Source organism: Muntiacus reevesi, chromosome 7 (genome assembly GCF_963930625.1).
Source record: "Muntiacus reevesi chromosome 7, mMunRee1.1, whole genome shotgun sequence".
Lineage (NCBI taxonomy): Eukaryota > Metazoa > Chordata > Mammalia > Artiodactyla > Cervidae > Muntiacus > Muntiacus reevesi.
The window spans coordinates 84,625,025-84,647,656 of NC_089255.1; the positions used below are offsets into that span (position 1 = coordinate 84,625,025).

The window sequence follows — 22,632 nt, forward strand, 5'->3', positions numbered from 1 at the left end:
ATGTTTGCAGTGCTGGTGATTACAGACATATTCATTCACAATGTTTCCCCTAAGAATTGTTATCCGTTATAATCTGCAGGTGAATAAACTGGGTCCAAAAGTCACGTGATAGGAATGGCATGGTCTTAATGCATCTTTCTCAGAGTTACCTTCCTAGGTGGGGAGATGAGGAGAGAGACAAAGACCCTGGAAGAACCAGAGCCTAGACCCTAGACCAGATTCAGGGTAGCAGGTACTAGAGGTAGGAGGTATGCCAACTGCTGTCAGAGATACAGAAGCCAAAATTGTACTGGGAATCAGCTCCAGGTCCTGCCTCAGTTCTGCAGCCTACTAGCTGGGTGACCATAAGAAAGTTAATCTCCAGCTCTGGGCCTCAGCTTCCCAGTGAAATGAGGAGATGGGTCCAGACGATCTTTGCCATTGCTTCATATTCAAAGACTATGAGCTTGGCTAGGTTTCAGAAATTCATAGAGGGCTTCTAGGAAAGCTCGAGAAGCCTGAGAAAGACTATAGTTTTTCATTTTCAGAACACATATGTTTCTATGAATTTCTAACCCAATACCCCTTCCGTCCTGAGTTTAGCACCTTGCTCCCACCTCCCTGTCTTTCCTTTGATGCACTAGCCTTCCCACATTCCATGGATTCTGACAGAGCCGCCAATCACAGTATTGACCCTACCCTTGGCCTAAGTGATTGGCCCAGCAGTTGGGCACATGACTCAAGATGACCAATCAGAATCTTTCCCTGAATGTTTGTGTGTGGATACAGGGAGAAAAAAAATGAACTCAGTCCCGGGGTTGGAACCACACTGCTTGACAACCTCAGAGTCAGCTCCACTCAAAGCTTCTTAGCATGGGAACCCCCAAATTCTACATATATGGGGGTATCGGCTTCCTGTGGTTGCTATAGCAAATCGCCACAGACTTGATGACCTAAGATAACAGAAATTTATTCTCTTATAGTTCAGAAGTCCTGAGCCTGAAGTCAGTATCACTAGACCAAAATCAGGCTGTCAGTCGGGCAGTGCTCGCTCCAGAGGAGACTTCTCCATACTACTTCTAGTTCATTCCTTGGCTAGTGGTGACGTCACTCCCACCTCAGCCTCTGTGCTCACATCGCCCCTCTTCAGGCTGTATCCAATCTCCCTCTGCCCACCTCTTAGAAGGACACTTGTGATGGTATTTAGGGCTCACTTGGATAATCCAGGATAACCATATCTACAAAGGCCTTTTTCCCAAATAAAAAATGCCTACAGGTTCCAGAAATTAGGACCTGACATCTTTGAGAGGTCACTGTTCTGCCCATTATGAAGTGTAAACCAGCTTGAATTCCATTTCTATTATTTGCTGCAGAGAGAGTTGTAACATAATATTTATTGCGCAAAATTAGGGAAATACCAGAAACAAAGACGAAAATATTAATAAAATCCCACCTCATTCAATCATTCAACTTAAAGAATGCCTAACATAGAACAAGAAGCTGATTAACAATCCAGAATAAAACTGACCTAATCTCTAGTTGCTGAGGCCTCATAGTCTGATGAAAGAAAAAAAAAGAAAACAATGAAACAAGCACATATAAACTGCTCTGAGGGAAACTATGCTAATGCTTTATTGTCTTCCATTATTCCTTATGTACATTTTTGCTATTGATATATGCAGTCTTATTATCTCACTTTCTTCACCTGATTTTATATAATTAGCATTGCCCACACCATTAAAAGTTCTTCTAAAGCAAGATTTTTATATTGGAAATATGCCTTTATCTGGATGAGCTATGTCACGCTTTGCTGTTGTTGAGTCGCTCAGTTGTGTCCGACTCTTTTTCGACCCCATGGACTGTAGCTCACCAGGCTCCTCTGTCCATGGGATTTCCCAGGCAAGAATTCTGGAGTGCATTGTCATTTCCTTCTTCAGGGGATCTTCCCAACCCAAGGATCGAACCTGCATCTTCTACGTTGGCAGCGGAATCTTTATCACTGAGCCACCAGGAAAGTCCATGGTGTGTTTAGCCATTCGCTAATACTGTTTATCACGAACAATATAATGGACATCTTACCTGAGTAGGTAATTGCTTCCATAGAAAAGGTTCTGAGAAGTGGAGAGAGTTACGAGGTTAGAAACTCTTCTGAATGATTCTGGATGAATACCGCCAGGAGTCTATCCAGAAAGAACACCAGGTCACATTCCTACAAAACTGCTTCACAGTGCCTTCCCCTACATTTTATTTTAAATTTCTGTCAAGTGGATGGGTTAAAAATTATATCTTTTTTTCAGTATGTATTTTCTGATTAGTAGAAAGAATGAATTTTTTTTTAATCTCAGCAATCAACTTTCTTCTATGAATTTTTTATGTCCCTTGCCATTTTTGCTATTAAATTATTAGCTTTTTTTCCTATGAATTGGCAATGTCCATGGCAAATAGTTTTTCCTGTTTGGTCATCTGCCTTTGTATTCTGTTTGTGATACGAATTTCAGACTTAACGGCACCCAGAAATATGGGACGTCACCGAGTTTGTGGTAATTTGTTACAATGGCCATTGGCAATGAACACTCCCCAGATGTGAACTTTTTAGCTGAAAGAGTTCTGGCTCTGCCTCTGGAGTTACTTCAGCATCTGACAGTGGGCTTATTGTAAGGAGAGGGTCAGCACCCCAGAGGTCCTGATTCAGCCTCACAAAAACTGAAATGTGACAATGCTCTTTGGGGAAGAAATGCAAATTGTTCTTTAGACTGGCCTTCACCTTCATTTTATGATTTACCATTTTTTTGGTACATATATGGTTCACTCTCAGGATTTACAAGTCCTAAAAAACACTTTTTTTTTTAATCCTATTAACACAGTAAGTTCTCCACTAAGCTGACACGCTTCTGACAAATCTACCCCATGTGGAAAGAAAGATCTTGCAAGCTGGAATGCAAGGCCCAGCTGGGAGCATGCATAGATATAGGACAGGATGTCGCTCCTCTCCAACCCCACCCCTGGAAGAGCACCAGGGTTTCATTGTGACTATCATTGTTCATCTGCTTTCTGTGCGTTTTGGAAACCACCTAATATGACACATGACTGAGTATACAACGACAGTGCCTAACTGTACTGGAAAGTGGTCAGGCCAGCTAACATTCAGGCTTTTGTTTTAACAAGCTGGGTACCCAAGCTGAGGGCCAGAGTTCAAAGGCTCAGAGTAAGAAGAATGTGAAAATGTTAGTTGCTCAGTCATGTCCGACTCTTTGTGACCCCATGGACTTGTAGCCCATCAGGCTCCTCCGTCCATGAAATTCTCCAGGCAAGAATACTGGAGAGGGTTACCATTCCCTTTTCCAGGGGATCTTCCTGGTCCAGAGATTGAGCCTAGGTCTCCCGTATAGCAGGCAGATTCTTTACTACTGAGCCACTGGAGGAGTGCGGTTTTAGAGGCCATCAAAGCAGAAATAGAGGAACCAGATGCCTGGCAGCTGGAAAGAAACTAAGGAAGGAGTGGAGATGTTTAAAGGAGAATTTCATGAGTTTGATCACAAGGAATGTGATGCAAGCTTCCTTTTTCATCTCCTGATGAAAACTTCAGGGAAATATACAAGCTCCACAGGTGCACATGGAATGGAGCCATCAGACAAGAAATGAGATGGTGAGAACAGTCTGGAGTTGCAGGCTGGAAGGAGAGAGCCAGCCAAGCCAGATGACAGAGGCCTGGGGCCCTCGCTGGCAGAGGGAAGGTCACTCCCGGCCGTGTGACCGAGGGGAAGGCAGCACCCTGGCTTACCGGCCCACGCTGGGCTGAGTTAACAGGATGGCACCTGTGTGTCTCTCAGCTACCCTGACCAGAGTAAACTCATGCCCTCATCACTTCTCACCTGGAACTCCCCAGCAGCCTCTCACCTGTCCTACCCTCAGCAACCGGTCTGGTCTAAGTCACAAGCCTGGTGCATTTCTCCTGGATCATAACCTTTGATGGCTCCCACTTGCCAGCCCTCTCCTGTGCGCACAGAGGCTGGAGGCATGGCCCCGTCCAAGTTCCCATCCTCGTCCCTTCTTTCCTGCACGCAGAGCCACTGCCTCACCAGGCACCCGTGCTCCAGTCTCTGCACTCTGACACATGCCCTTCCCCACCTGGAATGCCATCCTGACTCCCAGGTCTCCCCAACAGACTCATGCACTCCTTTCTCTGGGCTCCCAAAGCACATTAAACTCACATGGTGAAAGTGAACTCACTCAGTTGTGTCTGACTCTTTGCAACCCCATGGACTGTGGCCCACCAGGCTCCTCCGTCCATGGGATTCTCCAGGCAAGAGTACTGGAGTGGGTTGCCATTTCCTTCTCCAGGGGATCTTCCTGACCCAGGGATCGAATCCGGGTCTCCCGCATTGCAGGCAGACACTTTACCATCTGAGCCACCAGGGAAGCACCTAAACTTACACGGGTTCTTGCAAAAACAAGTTAAGTCTCTAAGTACCTACGACACGTCAGGACTTCTGCTAGATACTTCACTGTGTTAGCTCACAGAGCCTGCTCATTCACGGATGAGGACATGGAAGCTTACCTGTTCAGGTAACCTGTTCAGAGAGGTTACCTGTCTTGCCCAAGAGAGTATGAGCAGATCTGACATCTAAGCCCTGGCCTCTTAAGCATCACCTCATGTGTCTTCTCGAAGCACTCCCTACCTTGTATTTTAACTGTGTGTCTATCCTTAGCATAACTTACTCCTAGCCTACTGAATCTGAGTGTCCTGGGGTAGAGCCCAGGAGCCTGTCATTTTTATAAAGCCATCCAGGTGGTACAGGTGCTCAGTCAGGCTTAAGAGCAGGGTGACCAATCATTGTGGTTTGTCTGGCACAAAACCTTTTTGAAGACTTGTGCTTTAGGTTTACAACAAAAGCACATTTTGCATTCTATTCCCTGAGGTAGCCACATTTGGTTTTATGTTTTAACTGATATTCGGAAATAATCAAATAAAATGAATGCTCCAAGAGGTTGGCCATGTATGTGCTGTGACCTTATGGCTCCCTTGGCATACCCCCAGGCTCCCCAGCTTGAGAAATGACAATCACTTGGCAGAGGAGACAGACGAAAGCCCAAACAGACAGGATGAAGTGATTTTCCCAAGTCCATCCAAGTTGTCATAGAAACAGGAAGTGCTGGCTTCCTGGGCTTTCTGAGTATTGAGTCTAATGGGCAGCTGTGTCCTTGTTCAAGTATATTTTGAGGGCTTGTTTTATACTCTGCTCACAGGCTCTTCTCTGTTCCCAAGCTAGCCCTGTTGGTTTCATTCTAGTTGCTGCATTTTCCTTCCAGGCTTTGGGTGGAGAAGAGCCAGCCAGTTCCCCAAAAGGGTTCTGGAGAGCCACCTCCCGGGACCAGCTTCCCCCACAGACCAAGGGAAGCATCCTCCAAATTCTTCTGGGCCCCTACCCACAATGTAAGAGAAGCCATCTCTCTAGCAAAGAGGAGAACGTCTTCACAAGGCTTTGAAATCCCTAGATGGGCTGCATGTGATGTATTGTGCTGCCATTTAGCATGAGACTTAGAAAGAGCTCAACATGAAAGGAGAAAACCTTATGCTTTAATGTTAGTTAAAGAAACAGGCAACAAAATTAAATATGCACAGTGAACTCAACTAAACTAGTGGGGAAAAGCATAAGAAAAGGAAAGACTACAAGGAATTAAGCCAAAAAGTTAACAATAGTAGTTGCAGGAAAATGAGATTGTGGAGAATGTGGGGATGCAGAATTTGGGCTGGTTTTTTTTGTTTTTTGTTTTTTGTTTACATTTTCTAAATTTTCTCTGTGTGTGCTGGGTGGACAGGATTGAACAGAAGGTGTCCTTCTCAAATTCCCAGTTCAGGAAAAGACCAGTATGAAATAGACTATTTTTAAAATCTTGAAGGTGAGTATTCGATGTGTTTATAGAGAAAGTCGTGTGGAACTTTCTGGGCTATTGTAGCTGCTAATTAATTAATGGTGGTAAAATAGCAAGTTGATTGTTTCGAAAAGAGTGCTTCTAAAATTCTTGAACTACTTTCAAATGGACTAAGCATTTTCCATATAATTCTGTTCATATTTCTTATCATTTAGGGAACTCCTTTGATAGTTTAAAAGGAAAAGCAGCTTAACCCTTACCTAAGTTATCACAAATTCATAGAACCCATGTATTAATACTACAATTCCAGGGCACATCCGGCTTGACCCAACCACCCCAGCCTACGGCAAAGGGGAGAGGGTCCTGAAGAAAATGACCAGGAGGTTCCCACCCCAGCTGTCCGGATTCCCTGGGACCTTATGGGGGTCAGCCCCATCCCTCCCCTCAGGACTGAGTTTCCTGACCTGTAAAATGACGAGCACAGCCCAGACATATTGAAGGCCTCTCCAAGCTATTCATGTATTCACTTTTACTTATTGAGCACCCACAGGCATCAGGCATGGCTCCAGGCACCAGGGACAGCATTGAATGCAGCAAAATCCCAGTTTTCTTGGCATTTCCTCTCCTTCCCACGCATGTAGAGCTCTGACCTTCTCTAGCATCTGTTACAGACAGGGCTGCATTCTGCACATAATCACACATCGCCTGTCATGTGAGTTTGACCAACGTCATAGGGGAGAATCTTTTGTATTCTATTACCAGTTAATCACTAAAGGGATGTTGCTTAAATTATACATAATGACCCATCTCTGAGAGCCCTGACTTTCAGGTAATGAGCATTAAGCTGCAATACCTTTGTTTAGCTCACAGAAAAGATCCTGACCAGGATATCCCCCCTGTGGATGACTGCACAGAGGAAGAAATCAACACATGGCCTCTGGAGGCTGACCGGAACCAGGGAACGTCTGACTTTACTCCCTTTCCTTTTAGTACAGAAGAAGCCTGGATTCGAACTCAGGCAAGACGGTCCTTTGGGGCATGAGTCCACCATCTTCTTGGTTCGCTGCCTTTCTGAATAAAGTCTCTACTCCTTGCCCTCAACAACTCACCTCTCGATTGATCAGCCTGTCTGTCGTGAGACAAGCAGTGCAAAGCTCAGTGACATCAACTCGATTATAAACCCCAGGGGAACAGAGACCAGGATTTCTGTCACTGGGTTTCCACAGTCCTTAATGCTACCAGTTTTTTTAATTAGGAAAGCAGAATATCTGCACATAGTAAGGACTTGACAAACGTTTGTTAGATAAATAATGAAGATCATACAACATGTTGGGCCCTTACAGATACTAGTTCCTGCAGTTCTCATAAAAGCCCTAAAATGTGGCAATTTATGATGGGGAGAGGTTAAACGACTTGTTAAGACAGACAGTGGTGGATCCAGTATACAAGCCCAAGTCTCGACCTTCATGAAATAAAATGCAATATGAAACAAGGCAGTTTCTGCAGATCACCAGCCCAGGTTGGATGCATGAGACAAGTGCTCAGGGCTGGTGCCCTGGGAAGACCCAGAGGGATGGGATGGGGAGGGAGGCGGGAGGGGGGACCGGGATGGGGAACACATGTAAATCCATGGCTGGTTCATGTCAATGTATGGCAAAAACCACGACAATATTGTAAAATAATTATCCTCCAACTAATAAAAATAAATGAAAAAAAAAAGAAACAAGACAGTTTCTGAAGCATAACCTTTGCAAAATAGTGACAATGAGTTCTTCAGAGAAGAGAAGGATTTGTGAGGCCAGAATGGACAGGGAAGAAATTATGGCAAAAGTGGGGCTTCACCAGGACTTTGAAGGATGGAGGAGAGGAGAAGGATGGCAAAAATGACAGTGTATGAATCCATCAGGGCTTCCCTGATGGCTCAGGGGGTAAAGAATATGCCTGCAATGCAGGAGACACTAGTTTGATCCCTGGGTTGGGAAGATCCCCTGGAGAAGGAAATGGCCGCACCCACTCCAATATTCTTGCCTGGGAAACCCTAGGGACAGAGGAGCCTGGCAGACTACAGTCCACGGGGTCCCAGAGTCAGACACGACTGAGCGACTAAGCACGTGAATCCATGAGGTTCATAGCTCCCAGGTAACGGCCTGGGATTGGGCTCCGCTGACTCAGGCACCTTAGTCAAACAATGGGTCTGATGCACGTTTCTCTAACAGCTGGAAAGTGATGAGAAAATAATTGTTCAATATGTGCAAAATATCGCTAGCCTAACTAAGCATGTGAACGAGCTTGAAATGAAGCCAGATGCCCTCCCTGCTGTGAACTCCAGGCTGCAGAGCTGCTGGTGCTATAGCATCTGAGCCTGACTCTGAGCAAAGCGCTGGGGGGAAGCAGCAGGTGCCCCTGTGAGGCCTCCAGTGCGGTAATGGGGGCCCTTTGTACACTGCTTGTTTCTGCGGAGACCTGGCCTCTGCCCTATGCACTCTGACCCAGTCACCTCCCAAGAAGAGGTTATGTCACACCCACAAGATGCACCTAGGGGCCTCCCGGGATGATGCAGGGAAGGCACCCTGGCCTTTAATCCTGGTGACTAGGGTTCTAGACCCAGCTCTGCCATTTGTGAGGATGTGACTCTGAACAATTTATGACAAGACTCTTGGCCTCTGAATGGGACGGTACAATCTTCCTCACATGGTGCGGCACTCTCAAATCAGTTGAGATCAGTTTAGTGCATCAAGACCAGGACTTCTTAGAATGATATGAAATGGAATAGCAGAGAGGGTTCTGGCTTCCTCTGCCCAGACCCTCAGATTCCAGAGCTGTCTGTCATTCAGAGGCAAGAAGCACCAGAATCCTCTGATAGCAAGCCTGTCTTGGAACTCCAAAATGAACAAACTCAACTGCAACAGAAACTGGAAGAATGCCTCCCACCCCCACCCCCACTCCCAGGACCGAGAGACTCAGTGTTGGTAAGAGAGACAGCTATTAAATTATATTTTTGCTTTTGCTTGTTTGTTCCTCTAAATTCACACAAATTAAAAAAAAAAATAAAATACAGATCACAGTCTGTTAATGGTCTTAGAGCATGTGCTAAATATTGTTAAATTGTTCTCAAGGATAATGCTAATTTAAAATATGAACAGTTACGCACACATATACAGTCAGTACATATATGATGCAACAGTAATTTATAAGTAAGTGGCCTTATTGGGGCTCCCCAGGTGGCAATGCTGGTAAAGAATCTGCCTGCTAATGCAGGAGACATAAGAGGTGCAGGTTCGATCCCTGGGTGGGGAAGATCCCCTGGAGGAGGGCATGGCAACCCACTCCAGTATTCCTGCCTGGAGAATCCCATGGACAGAGCAGCCTGGCGGGCTACAGTCCATGGGGTTGCAAAGAGTTGGATACAATTGGAGTGATTTTGCGAGCACGTGCACACACACACACACACACACACACATCATGTCAGAACAAAGACAGTGGTTATTCTTGGATGGGGATAGTGAATGTTCCTTCTATATAAAGCTGAAAAGCAAAGAAAAACAGAAAGAAATCCACTACAGGGAAAATTTAACACACCATTCTCAGTATAAGATCAAATGGGCAAAAATTGAGCAAAGACGTAGAAATCTAAGCAACCGAATCAACAAGGTAAGCCTTTAAAATCACTTAATCCTGATTTAAGCACACATACACATGCACACACATATATTTGGATTCTGATTAGAAGGGCATTGAACTTATATATTAATTTTAGAGGAAGTTATATAAGTTGTTTCATCTATGAGTATGAAGTAAATCTCTCCATTTGTTAATAAAGAGAAAAGCTATTGATTTTTTTATCTTTAGCTTGTACACCACTGCCTTTCAAAATTCTATCAGTAATTTTAATAGTTATTAATTTTAGGGGACTTTCCTAGTGGTCCAGTGGCTGAGACTGCATGCTCCCAATACAGGAGGCCTGGGTTCGACCCCTGGTCAGGGAACTAGATGCTACATGCCACAACTAAGAGTTCACGTGCTATCACTAATGATCCTACATGCCACATTAAAGATGGAAGATCCCACGTGCTACAATTAAGACCCAGTGCAGATAAATTAATAATAAATAAATTAAATAATAGTCTTTAGAAATAGTTATTAATTTTAATCATTTGTTATGAGACTAGGTTTGCAATCCAGCCTGACAGAAAGATAATTTAATAACATTCATATGGACTACTTCATTTCTTTTCTTATTTCATTAGTGAAAATCTCTAAAATTATTCCTCATTAACAATGACAAGACAACCTTGTCCTGTTATTGATATTGCATGGACGACTCACTCTCAGGCACTGCTCAGAATCAAAAGGAGCCTGTGTCCTATAGCCACCTACCCAGGAGGTTACCAAGGTCCTGATACAATGAACTGAAAGTGAAAGTCGTTCAGTCCTGTTCGACTCTTTGTGACCCCATGGACTACACAGTCCATGGAATTCTCCAGGCCAGAATACTAGAGTGGGTAGCTTTTCCCTTCAGGGGATCTCCCCAACCCAGGGATCAAACCCAGGTCTCCTGCATTGCAGGTGGATTCTTTACCAGCTGAGCCACAAGGGAAGCCCAAGAATACTGGAGTGGGTAGCCTATCCTACCCAGGAGGTTACCAAGGTCCTGATACAATAGGGAACACAATTCAAATCTGACTCTATATTGTATCTGTTTCTTTTGCTTTAACCTTTGTATTCTACTACTCTTGATTCAAGTTAAGAATGTTGCCTATAAGCTGAAATACACTGGATAGCTCATTCTCTGAACTTCAAAAGGATAACACTTTTCCATGCACATAGAGATAAAAAGTTACAGAACAGAGAAAAATATTTGTCTTGGAGGTTTATAAAACACTGTGACCAGACCTATGTGGGGAGCAGCAGGAACAAAGTTTTCCAGCACCAAGAGGTGTGCAGCAGCCAACCACGCTCCCTCCCCTTTGAGCATAAAAGAAGACTGAATTCTTAACTTAGGGAAGACTATTCTTCGGGACCCTAGTCTGCCATCTTCTCAGTCTGCTAGCTTTCCAGATAAACTCACCATTCCTTGCCCCAACAACTCATCTCTCAATTTATTGGCCTGTTGTGCAGTTAGAAGTACAAGCTTGGACTCGGTAACACTAACCATCACAACCCTTCACTCCAGGAGCCTACAATAGCCTGGAGCTGTGGCCCCCGGGGAGGCCTGGCAACCCCAGGCCTCCCTTCACTCCTTTCTCTTCTATGTCCCTAGCTCACACCCCCATCACCTTGCTCCTCAGCTATTACGGTGGCCTCCCAACTGGCTTCTCTTCTCCTCCCAGCCCCTCCTGTGTGCTCATGCCATCTATCCAGCACCGGGCAGTCAGTGTGAGCTTGCAAAAATACAAATCTGGGGCTTCCTTGGTGGTCCACTGGCTAAGGCTCTGTGTTCCCAATGCAAGGGGCCTAGGTTTGATCCCTGGTCAGGGGACTAGATCTCACACAGCACAATTAAAAAGATCCTGCACACCACAAGAAAGATCCCAGATGCTGCTCCAGCTCAGCCAAATAAATACATTTTAAAAAAAATGCAACTCTGACCATGCCCCTCTTCTTTATCCCACTCTTCTGGGGATAAACGTGGTACAAACCCATGAGGAGTCCTCCCACCCCCACTCTCCAGCTTCATCTCCTCCACCTCCCTATTTTCTCAAGAACCCACTGTCTTTCAGTTCCCCGAAAGCACCCTACCCCTTCCTTTCTCACCATCTTGCACCTGCTTTATTACTGCCTCACACACACAACACACACACACACACACATACCCCCTCCCTAACTCACTCATATCACCAGTGTCAATAACTCCCCAGGTGTATACTATATAATTATTCATTCAATTTTCATCTCTAGGCTATAAATTCTACCAGGATAGGGACTGTGCATTTCTGCCACGCTTAACTCCAGCACCCAATACAGAGCCTGGCTTCCTAGGAAATGTCCAATAATTATTTTAAATGAATAAACTAGTGGGTATCTGTCTTTCCTAAACCATCAACGCCTCTTTTGTCCCCCTAGGAGGTAGGTAGACATAAAAACATCTTTTATTCTTATTTTTGAAATTCTGTTTGGCCAGGCACATGAAGCTACTGTAGGCTAGTTTCTTTGTAGTCTCAAGACTGGGTGTCACAACTTTTGTGTCCCCTGCCAGACCTTGGTCATGCCATGCAGTTTCTTTACCAGTCAGAAATGGATTATCTGTTGAGATTTCATCCCTGCCTGTTTCACCGCAACAAGGCTCTGAGTGGGGATAAGTGAAGGAGGTATAATTCCTAATCACCTCCAGCACCTGGCTTCTTCTTCCACTGAAACCCAGCCTTCAGGCTGCTACCCAACTCAGACTTCTCCCTGCCTCTGCCCAGAATTTCGTTCTTTATAATAGCCCATCTCATGGGTAAACACCAGAATCAATTAAAATATGGGAGAGTCCCAACAATCCCCCTTTTAAAGATATGTGCTAGAAAAGAACTCCAGCTGATGCCCCTTCTTGGAGGCTGAAGTCTTCAGGCAGAGATAGGATCCCTTGGATACTTATAGTTTCAGCCTTCCTACTGGTCTGCCCAAAGTGTGCATCGAGGGCATGGCAGAGTCTGCAGGCAGTGTTTCAGAACAATTAACTATGAACCCAACAGGCACCCCTTCTCACATGGTCAGCCAAATCACAAGTGTATTCCTTTCACTCATTATATTGTAGCTAAGACAATTAAGTATTGTGACTGTGGCACAATTAAAACTCATGTAATTAACGAAGGTGGGGTGAGAAGAAAAGGACTCTGGTTCTGAAAGCTCAGCCTAGAAGTTGAGCAAAAGCGCAATATACATTTTCACCACTAGATGGAAGGCTTCCTGCTTTATTCCCCCAGTTAGTCCAATTTGAGGTAGAGAAATGATCCCCAAGCAGCTTGCCCACAAACCAGTCCTCCAAAATATCCCCATGCAGACTCATAGAAGGTTAAGGATGGACAAAAATTTGGTGAGATATTTTTGGCCAAACATTATTTACATAAGAAGAAAGAGAGATGAAAAAAAAAAAAGAAGAAAGAGAGAGCCCAAGAAATCAGTAGACCTCAGGTTTACAAATTCTCCCAGGACAACTTACTTTTGTATTATTCCACCCTGCCTCTTGACAGAAGTCATCCAAAAATTGACTTAAAAAGAGATAACGATATGGGTGTCCTCAGTTTCTGAAAAATGTGTAGAGCTGTGTAATGATGTGTGCACTTTTTTCTGCATATGTAATACTGACAGAGAGAGAGGGAGAGCTAGAGAATAACTCTTACACAGATGGAGTGGGATGTGTGCCTAGATTTGGTTTTGTTTATTTGTGAGCTTGGTGAGCCCTTGGCTGCTGAGCAACTTGAAGTCTGGGATCTTTTATGCAGCTCTCTGCACCCACAAGCATTCTGCAACAACTGATGAGGCATCCAAGTCGATTGGAGTAAATTAAAGTGACTGCAACCAGCTGAGTGACCTTAGCCTTCTGGGACTAAGAAGTCTTAGGACTTCTAGGACTTGCTCCTCAGAACCTCAATTTCAAAAAAATGCAATATTGAATTACACTATCAGCTAATCTCTGAGTACAAATACATCAGAGAAATACCTAGCAGAGTGCTACAATTATGGTAGGAAAATGTTTCTCAAAGTATGGTCCAAGGACTCCTAAGGATTCCCCTTCCTTTTCCAATACCATATCTGTGGGAAGGCAGCTTTCTTTGCATACGTCCATCAAAACAGTATATCACAAGAGATTCAAAGCATAAGTGGATATGAGAATGTATAAACTAAATATTAAAGAGATTTGAAAAAACAATGCTATTTTCATAAATTACTTTGGAAAAGTATTAGTTACAGTTCATAAAAACATGTAATTTATGTTAACATGCAATGGAATTTTATTGTTTTTTAAATATATTAATAAGTATTTAGCTTTTTCTATTATACTTAATAATATTAGTATTCAGTTCAGTCGCTCAGTCGTGTCCAACTCTTTGCAACCCCAGGAACTGTAGCACGCCAGGCCTCCCTGTCCATCACCAACTCCCAGAGCCCACCCAAACTCATATCCATTGAGTCGGTGATGCCATCCAACCATCTCATCCTCTGTCATCCCCTTTTCCTCCTGCCCTCAATCTTTCCCAGCATCAGGGTCTTTTCCAATGAGTCAGCTCTTCACATCAGGTGGCCAAAGTAGTGGAGTTTCAGCTTCAACATCAGTCCTTCCAATGAATACCCAGGACTGATCTCCTTTAGGATGGACTGGTTGGATCTCCTTGCAGTCCAAGGGACTCTCAAGAGCCTTCTCCAACACCACAGTTCAAAAGCATCAATACTTCAGCACTCGGCTTTCTTTATAGTCCAACTCTCACATCGATACATGACTACTGGAAAAACCATAGCCTTGACTAGACAGAACTTTGTTGGCAAAGTAATGTCTCTGCCTTTTAATATGTTGTCTAGGTTGGTCATAACTCCTTCTAAGGAGTAAGTGTCTTTTAATTTTATGGCTGCAATCACCATCTGCAGTGATTTTGGAGCTCAAAAAAATAGAGTCAGCCATTGTTTCCACTGTTTCCCATCTAATCGCCGTGAAGTGATAGGACCTGATAACAAGATCTTAGTTTTCTGAATGTTGAACTGTAAGCCAACTTCTTAACTCTCCTCTTTCACTTTCATCAAGAGGCTGTTTAGCTCTTCTTTGCTTTCTGCCATAAGGGTGGTGTCATCTGCATATCTGAGGTTATTGATATTTCTCCTGGCAATCCTGGTTCCAGCTTGTACTTCATCCAGCCCAGCGTTTCTCATGATGTACTCTGCATATAAGTTAAATAAGCAGGGTGACAATATACAGCCTTGACGTACTCCTTTTCCTATTTGGAACCAGTCTGTTGTTCCATGTCCAGTTCTAACTGTTGCTTCCTGACCTGCATACAGGTTTTTCAAGAGGCGGGTCAGGTGGTCTGGTATTCCCATCTCTTTCAGAATTTTCCACAGTTTATTGATCCACACAGTCAAATATAGTAAAGGAAATATCAAATATATAAATGAAATTTTGGGGGGTTCTCAATTGCTTTTAAGAACATAAAAGGGTCCTGAGACCAAAAGTTTTGAGAACCAATATTGAGTTCAGCTCAATTACTCAGTCGTGTTCAACTCTTTGCAACCCCATGGACTGCAGCATGCCAGGCCTCCCTGTCCATCACCAACTCCCAGAGTTTACTCAAACTCAAGCCCACTGAGTCGGTGATGCCAATATTATAGGAGCTTAATTAATCCTTTTATCAGCTCTCTGTTATTTATCTTTCATTCTTCAAAAGCACAAAGTTATATATACAACAATGTTAATTTCAGTATTATCAACATCAGGAAAGAAAAAGAAAAAAAAACAAGCCGAATGTCTAATATCAGGAGAAAAGTTTAATAATGATAAAATATGCTGCATTAACCCAATGGAATATATCATATAGTATTAGATAATAATAAAATTATTACATAACATAATGTTGATAGTGTAAAGACATAAATTGGTTCTGCCATTAACTGTAAAAATGTGAGATTGAAATCTAATACATAAAATGAAAACACTAAACACATATTATATTATGTTTGGATACTGAGATTATGGGTAGTGTTTTTCTTTAATTAAACTACCAGATATTAGCAGTAAGTGCACATTTTAAGACCTGGCTTTCCCAGGTCTCTCCCACCAGGGTCAAAGAGGCTATTGCCTTTTTCTATTTAACAAGCCAAAAAGCTTCCTGATTTTGAAAAGCCAACTTCCTCCAACAGACCCCAATAAAAGGCTCTGTCTCACGGGCCTCTGGGAACAATCTCTGACAAATGGCAAACCTGTACAAACACACAACCCCCCAGGCAGTAGCAACGCTTAAGAGAACCAGTACTGAATGGGAAAGAGTCCGGCGGTCAGTGGGTCATCGAGCAACCCCCCATCTTTGCAAAGGGGGCAAAACTGCGCCTGCCTGCACCTACAGGGTCTCCAGCACCCCTCCTCTCCTACACCACTCCCCCTCAGTGTGAATTTGTTTTGTTTCATCGGCATATTTATAAACTCCCTCTTAAGGCAGCTGCTTCTGAGATGCTGAAGCGAAAAACACGGCCAGAAGGAGGATGCATGCTTCAAGGAACCCTTACCTCCAGTCCATTAACTGGGTGATGTTCATGTCTTTCCCAGGACCAGCTAGGGTCACTCCCCTTCTTAACTCCAAATGTGCTTATGGTTCTATTTTAGACTCCCAGGATGGGCAGCACAGTCTGAAAGAAATGCACGGGATAATGAAGGAGGTGATCTTATTCAGGCTCTTACAAGAGGGAGGTCATTCATGAAGGCAGAAGGACATCGCAGAGAAAAGGCAGAAGGGCCTGGGGTTTTATAAAGGCGAGAGAGTGGGGAGGACAGTGGACAACAGGTCTCATCTGAAGGGTAGGATGGATCTCATCTGGAGTGGGGTGGGTCTCATCTGAAGGGTGGGATGGAAATAGGCTGAATCTGTGAAGGCAGGGTTATCCTTGGCAATTTCTCTACTGTCCTAGCTCTCCAGCCCTCTGGCAGGGCTCAGATAAACTGCAACATGATCAACAGATTACCAAAGATCTGGACTCCCTTGCAGCAGAGAGGGGAGGAAATAAGTGGTGAGAGTGAGGTCCCAGATGCCTCCAGGGGAGGTGGTGAGACAGAGAAGGAAGGAAAGGAGAAGGGGAGAACCCCAACATTCTCTGGGTGGCTGGAATTTTGGTCCTCAAATTCAGATCGCTTCCCCTCTGCCCTCCTCCTCTCTCCCTCTTTCTTTCTTGGTTGGTGGATGAGAGAGAAGGGTGTCAAAAGAAAACCGGGTCATTTCTTTTTTATTCTCCCAAACACACACACATGGAGAAAACTGATCACCACCAAAAGACTCCAGCTAAATGCTTAGGGTTCCTTAAAGATATCTTTTGAAGAGAGGGGGAAAAAAAAGAGTTCACATGGTTGAATAGCTACGGTCACGATGAAAAGTTATAATTTTCCTTGGCATTACTGCTATTCTTACCAGTAGACCTTTTCCTAACAACTTTGATAAAGGCAAGCCCTCCCCAGCTTCTTTGTCCTAAAGCACTTCATGTCAACCAATGCAGCCAGCTGTGTGAATTTTTCCATTCACAGGGTTTGAGGATGGAAGAGAGCTGTTTTCCTCATTAGTGGCTCTTTCCACCCCTGCAGAGACTGTTTGTGGAGGCTCTGTGCTGCTGGCTGTAGATAAAACAATCCGGGGGAGGGGGGGCCACTTTGGAAACTGGGGGATGGATGGGGATTTTTCCATCTGGAATCACAAGGCTCTCAGTGGCAGGGCCAGATGGAACCACGGTCTGTGTGGAGACAAAGCTCCTCTATAAACTGGTCGGGCAAACAAGAATATGAGGTTTTTTGACAACACGATGGCCAAGAGAGAAGAAACTGAGATTAGTTAGAAAATGCCAAGGGCAGATCACTCCAACTTTGGCGAATTCAGCCCTGGATGTAATTCAGCAAGGAGCTTCCTTGGGCTCATGAAAGCAATGATTGTAAAGCTCTGAATTCAAAGTGGGAACGTTAGAAAAACAACTTGGGGTCAGCCAGTCTCCATCCTCTGAACTTAAGTCATCTTTCAGCTGGGAGCGAACATGCTTCCTTAAGGCACCAGAACAACGTTGATTACTGTAAAGAATTTTACAAATGCTGAGTATCCCTGTCGACACTGTTAATGAACATCCTCTAAGCTGCACTTAAGCCAAATTCCAAGGTATAATTAGGGATTCGAAACAATGATATAACACAGGTTGCAAGTCTGCTTGAAGCTCCCAACATCCAATTAGATGGATGGTAGCAGATTTCCCAGAGCACAGGAGATGAAAACCATCTGTCACAGCCCACTTCCTAAGTCCTTCCTTCCAGGAGAGTTCTCTGTGTCCCCGACTAATGCCAAAAGGAACACTTCTTGATCCTCAAACCCCCCCCCCATCTTCCAACCGAAGGTCTGTTAGCAAGTTCTGTGCCCTAGAGCAGGTCACTTCCGTTCTCTGAACCTTAACTTTCTCTTTGATAAAAGTGCAGTCGTTGGACAAGGGTCCGTGTTTTCAAACTTTTTTTTTTTAGAGCCGCGGAAGCTTTTGTTTTCCCCCAGGGGAAAACTTCATGATGAGCCCAATTTGTAAATATTGTGTGTCACTTGGAGGAACTATAGTCAACATGTCACAGATCAGAACGATGAAAAGATACAGCTCAGGGTTTTGTGCCTTAAATCCCTAAGTAGACTATCCATTCCAATGTATTCAATCATTTCTTGCAAATAACAAGTGCTTTATAAATATTGTATAGGGGGGAAAAAAAAAGATGTGCTTCAGTGGAAAACTATGTATCGTTTAGAGCACCCTCTTCCAGGTTACCTGACTGTGAGGCTATGGGCCCTTTCACGGCCTCTGAGCTATTTTATAGCTCTGTAAATTGGAGATAAGTGACAGCAATGCAAATAACTCTTGTTTATGGACATACAAATAAAATCTGCCCTATGGAAGCTCAATTGACTTCCCTCTCAATTCCCCAGAGGAAAAAAAGCCAATTTCCATCTATTTGTAAACATATTTCAACATTCCTTTACTCCATACATATTTGTGTTTGACTTCTCATTTGAACAGGTTGTGACATTTCACCAGCTCTCATTAATAATGAGTTAAAGACATACATTCATATATTCATTTATATTTATTATTATTAACATACATTCATTTGTATTTGTATGAGAGTCATGGTTTTTAGCTTGGTTTGAAAATTACCATATTGACAGCTCTGAGAAATCGCTCCACATAAAACTTAACCTGCAGCTCTCATGTTGTGCATCTTTTTCAGTCGGCACAAATATTAAATCACAGTTCTTAGCAATCCTGATCAAACAGGGGCCCTCTACATTGAAAGAGTCACCTAAAGCCAGTCTTCAAAGTCTCAGTAAATCCCACAACTCGTCCTCCTGCTCTGGGTGTGGTTCTCCCCATCACTGTAAACAACAAACTTACAATGTTGCCCTCTCAACAGCTTGTTTTGATGATTTCAGGGGATGGCATTTGAGAGAAGGGGAAAATATTTGGAGGCAACTGTGTGCATGAGCCTGAATTACTCAGGAAACTTTCTGCCCTGGTCAAGCTCAGGGGGACGATGGCATTTTTTTTTTCTTATGTAGACACCAAATCTAGAGTTTAGAGGGCTGGAAGGAATCCAGGAGATGATCTAATCCCGTCCTTCCTTTTGGATGAGGTCGCTGGGACACACAGACACAGGTCAGCCAGGGGCTGGGGTGTGCATTTGAAGCTGCAGCTCTAGGCCAGGCGCCCAGCGTTCATTCATTCTCTCACTCGTTCGTTTTTCAACAACCACCTCCTGCAGGCTGGGCTCTGTCATGTGTGAGGAGTGCTCAGAAGCGGGGTCACATTTTTGAGATATTTATTCCCTTCGCCCACTTCCTCTTTTAGGCAAATCCTGAACGCTGCGTTCTTTTCTTTTCAAGAGAGGAGTGACGGGGAAGAAGTTAAGACCTGCCTGTAAGCACTTCCCCTTCCAACCCCCCCAAGTCTAAACACGGGAAAAACAGAAGCCTGTAGGCAATGACTGAAAACTCCAGGAAAGGCGCTGCCTGGGCTGGGGTCGGAGGAGAAAGCAAGGGGGTGTCTGTGCCCTGGTGTGGGGCAAAGCCCCCGGGATGCCCACAGCAGAGCCCGGGAGGGAGTACCTGGGTGGACAGGGCCCCGGGGGCTTTGAGATAGAAAGCAGCAGAGAATCCCCTCCTCTCCAGGGTCATGTGGACCAGACTGACGGCAGCTCAGGAGGGCCGGGGGGACCAATACCGAGGACCAGATGCCCTGGCACTATTAGGGTCTTGCTTCCATAAGACTCTGGGATTTTTTTTAAATGGGGGTACAGAGAGTTGGTGCTGCAGACAGAGGGACAGACACTCAGAGCCAAGGAGTTCCAGGATTTCACCCCAAATCGGGGACAAGAAGACACTGTCTCTGCTCTCGGCCTCGACTAACCAAACTCCTGATCAGCACTGGGGGTGGTGGCCACTCCAGAAACAGAGGCCACCCATCCTCCAATACACTCTGGTCATAGGAAAAGGAAAAAGATGCTTCCCGCGTGGAGGTAGTTAAAGAACTCCTCGACAAAGAGCGATCCTGGACAATGACGCTGGGATAGTGGACACTGTTGGTGCTTTTATCATGTCAGTGTTTGCTGGGTGTTACCACATCCAGCTAGAACAGCATCACTGACTCAGTGGACATGAGTCTGAGCAAACTCCAGAGATAGCGAAGGACAGGGGAGCCTGGCAGGCTGCAGTCCACGGGGTTGCAAAGAGTCAGACAAGACTCAGCAACTGAACAACAACAACAGCAACCACGTCCAGGAACTGGGAACAGAGGGGATGGGGGGAGGCCTGCCCCCCCAGCCCCCTGGGCAGGGAAGCCTCAGTTCCGCCTTCCCAGGCAGGAGCGGATGCGACCCCTGTGTGACCCCACAGGTGCACGCGCCCCTCTTCCTTGCCAGCCTCTAGTCAGATCCCAGATTCCAGTCCTTTCTAATGCCCAAGAGGATCAAGCTTTCAAAAGGAGGAAGGAAGGAAGGAAGGGGAGGGGAAGAACGGATCATAAGAGAATGGAGGGTTTGGGAGAGGTGGGAACGCAGGGACTGGAGGGGAAGGAGAAATCAGACAGGAAGAAATGAAACGAGGGGCTAATCGTGAAATTGTGGCATCTAAGGCCTCGCGGCGCCCTTTTGGGGGATCACAGGGTGCTCTGGAGGGCTGTTTCCCGGGTCTCTCACACGTGTAGTTGCTCAAATTTAGATTCGCAAAGACCTCCAAATGAAATACTGAGAAGTACAGACCTGCGTTTTAAGGAGATGATGCTCAATCTTCACCCTGAAGCTTGTCTTCATCCTGATCACCCCAGAGGCAGCGCGCCATGAGTCAGTATTGTTCACCAATTCAATGATCATCCAGTTCCACTGCAGTGTTTCCTCTGTATTTCATGGACGAATCTGTTGAAGCCAAACATTTAAAATAAATCAAATTTTATAATGTTGTTAGGGTTCTGCTCTTTGTATTTTAATTCACAGGGAGCCTTTAAAGCTGGAAGTGATCCAAGTCTCTCTCCATCCCTGTGAGTCCACGGTGCCACCATCCACAGCCCCAGGCCTTTCTGGGGCCTGAGTTTCACCTGGAGGACCCCCACAAGAACAAGGGAAAAGCCCCACCAAATGCTTAGGTGGGAAGAAGTCAGGGTACCACAGCTGTTAAAGAAAAAATTACTCTGACGCTTGTTGAAATGGGAAGGAAGGTTTTATTTAGGACCATTACAATAGGTGTCAAGACTATTGCAGTAGGGTAGAGATATCAGGTCCAACTCCCAACACAAGAACAAGTGAGGATTTATAGCCAAGGAGCCAGGAGAGGGATGGGATTCCCCATCCATCCCTCAGTGGATGGGGAATCATTAAGAAGAGACATCATGAGTGGGGCATTCTTGCTAAATCAACAGGATTCTTGTTCAAGGCAGCCAGGGTGATCAGCTATCAGGGGTGGGGGAGTCTCCCTAAACTGACTTAGCAGGATTCTTGCTACTGCAACTGGGCTGATGCAAGCCCAGCAAGGACAGGCTGAGGTCAGGGCACAGTCATGAAGTGGGCTCAGAGGAGCCTGACTCAGAGTCTTTGTCAGTCCCAGGCACTCTGTCCCAGAGGGTGCCACAGCTCCTGTGACACCACGCGAATTAGTTCTTCATGAGAGACTACGAGGAGGGGAGAAGGAGATGATCTAGATACCAGCAGGGGAGATGTGAGCCCTGGCACTGGGCTCTGCTTGTTGGTGACCCACCCAACAGCCTTTTCCTGACTTCCTCCTCTCACGGGAGGAGCTGGAAACGCCGAAGACTCACCTCTCCAGTCTCCTTGGCAGCTGGAGGAAACTTTGTGACCCAGTTCTGGGCCAAAAGGGAGAAGGGGAATTCTCCTTGAGTGGCTTTTGGGAAATATTTTCCTCTCTGGACAAGAGGTGGGAAGATAGCATGCCTGGTGACGAGGCAGGCATCCTCCATGGTCAGATGCAAACCCAAGGACACAGTGTCCTTGGAGTGCACTGAAATGGAGGGGGAAAGAAGCCTGGGTCCCTGGGGACACTACCGAGCTGCTACAGCAATCCCTAGCTGTCTACATCCAGACTTCTTAATTGTGTGAGATAACTAAGCAGCTTTTTGATTTAAACTACTCTTATGCTGGTTTCTATAACTTGCAGCCAAAAGCACTGCCAGCCCCCCAGGGCTGTGCTAGGATTTGTAAAGGCATACAAGCACCCATGCATACAAGCCTTCTATTCTAGAAGTTATGGTCAAGGTGGGGAAACTAGACATATGCCTGTGTGTTCAATGTCCTTAAACATTAAATAATTTAGGATATAATCAAGTTTTAAACTGTAGTCACAATAATTCCACTCCCAGCAATCTTTCCCCTACAAGTATATGCAAAGATATCCATTAAACTCTAACATGTAATAGAGAAAATGTGGCCATACCCTAAATGTTCAATATTAGGGATTGAAATTACAGCCCATACATAATATCATTAAAGATGATGATGTTGATCTATACTTAATGACAGGAATTCTCTAGATAATAGTTGGGTGGAGAAAAAAAACAAGTTATTAACTGTGCATTAGTAAATCCACT

At 44.8% G+C, this 22,632-nt stretch overlaps 1 long non-coding RNA gene across 1 annotated transcript in view; it reads right to left on the minus strand.

The window, feature by feature from the left end:
* Positions 1-16,090: 16,090 nt before the first annotated feature.
* LOC136171665 (uncharacterized) overlaps positions 16,091-22,632 on the minus strand; it is a 30,050-nt gene continuing 23,508 nt past the window's right edge. The window contains exons 3-4 of the long non-coding RNA XR_010663902.1: positions 20,798-20,950; positions 16,091-16,167 (exon numbers count right to left, since the gene is read on the minus strand). This is a non-coding gene — a long non-coding RNA (uncharacterized lncRNA). The remainder of the gene's footprint in view (positions 16,168-20,797; positions 20,951-22,632) is intronic.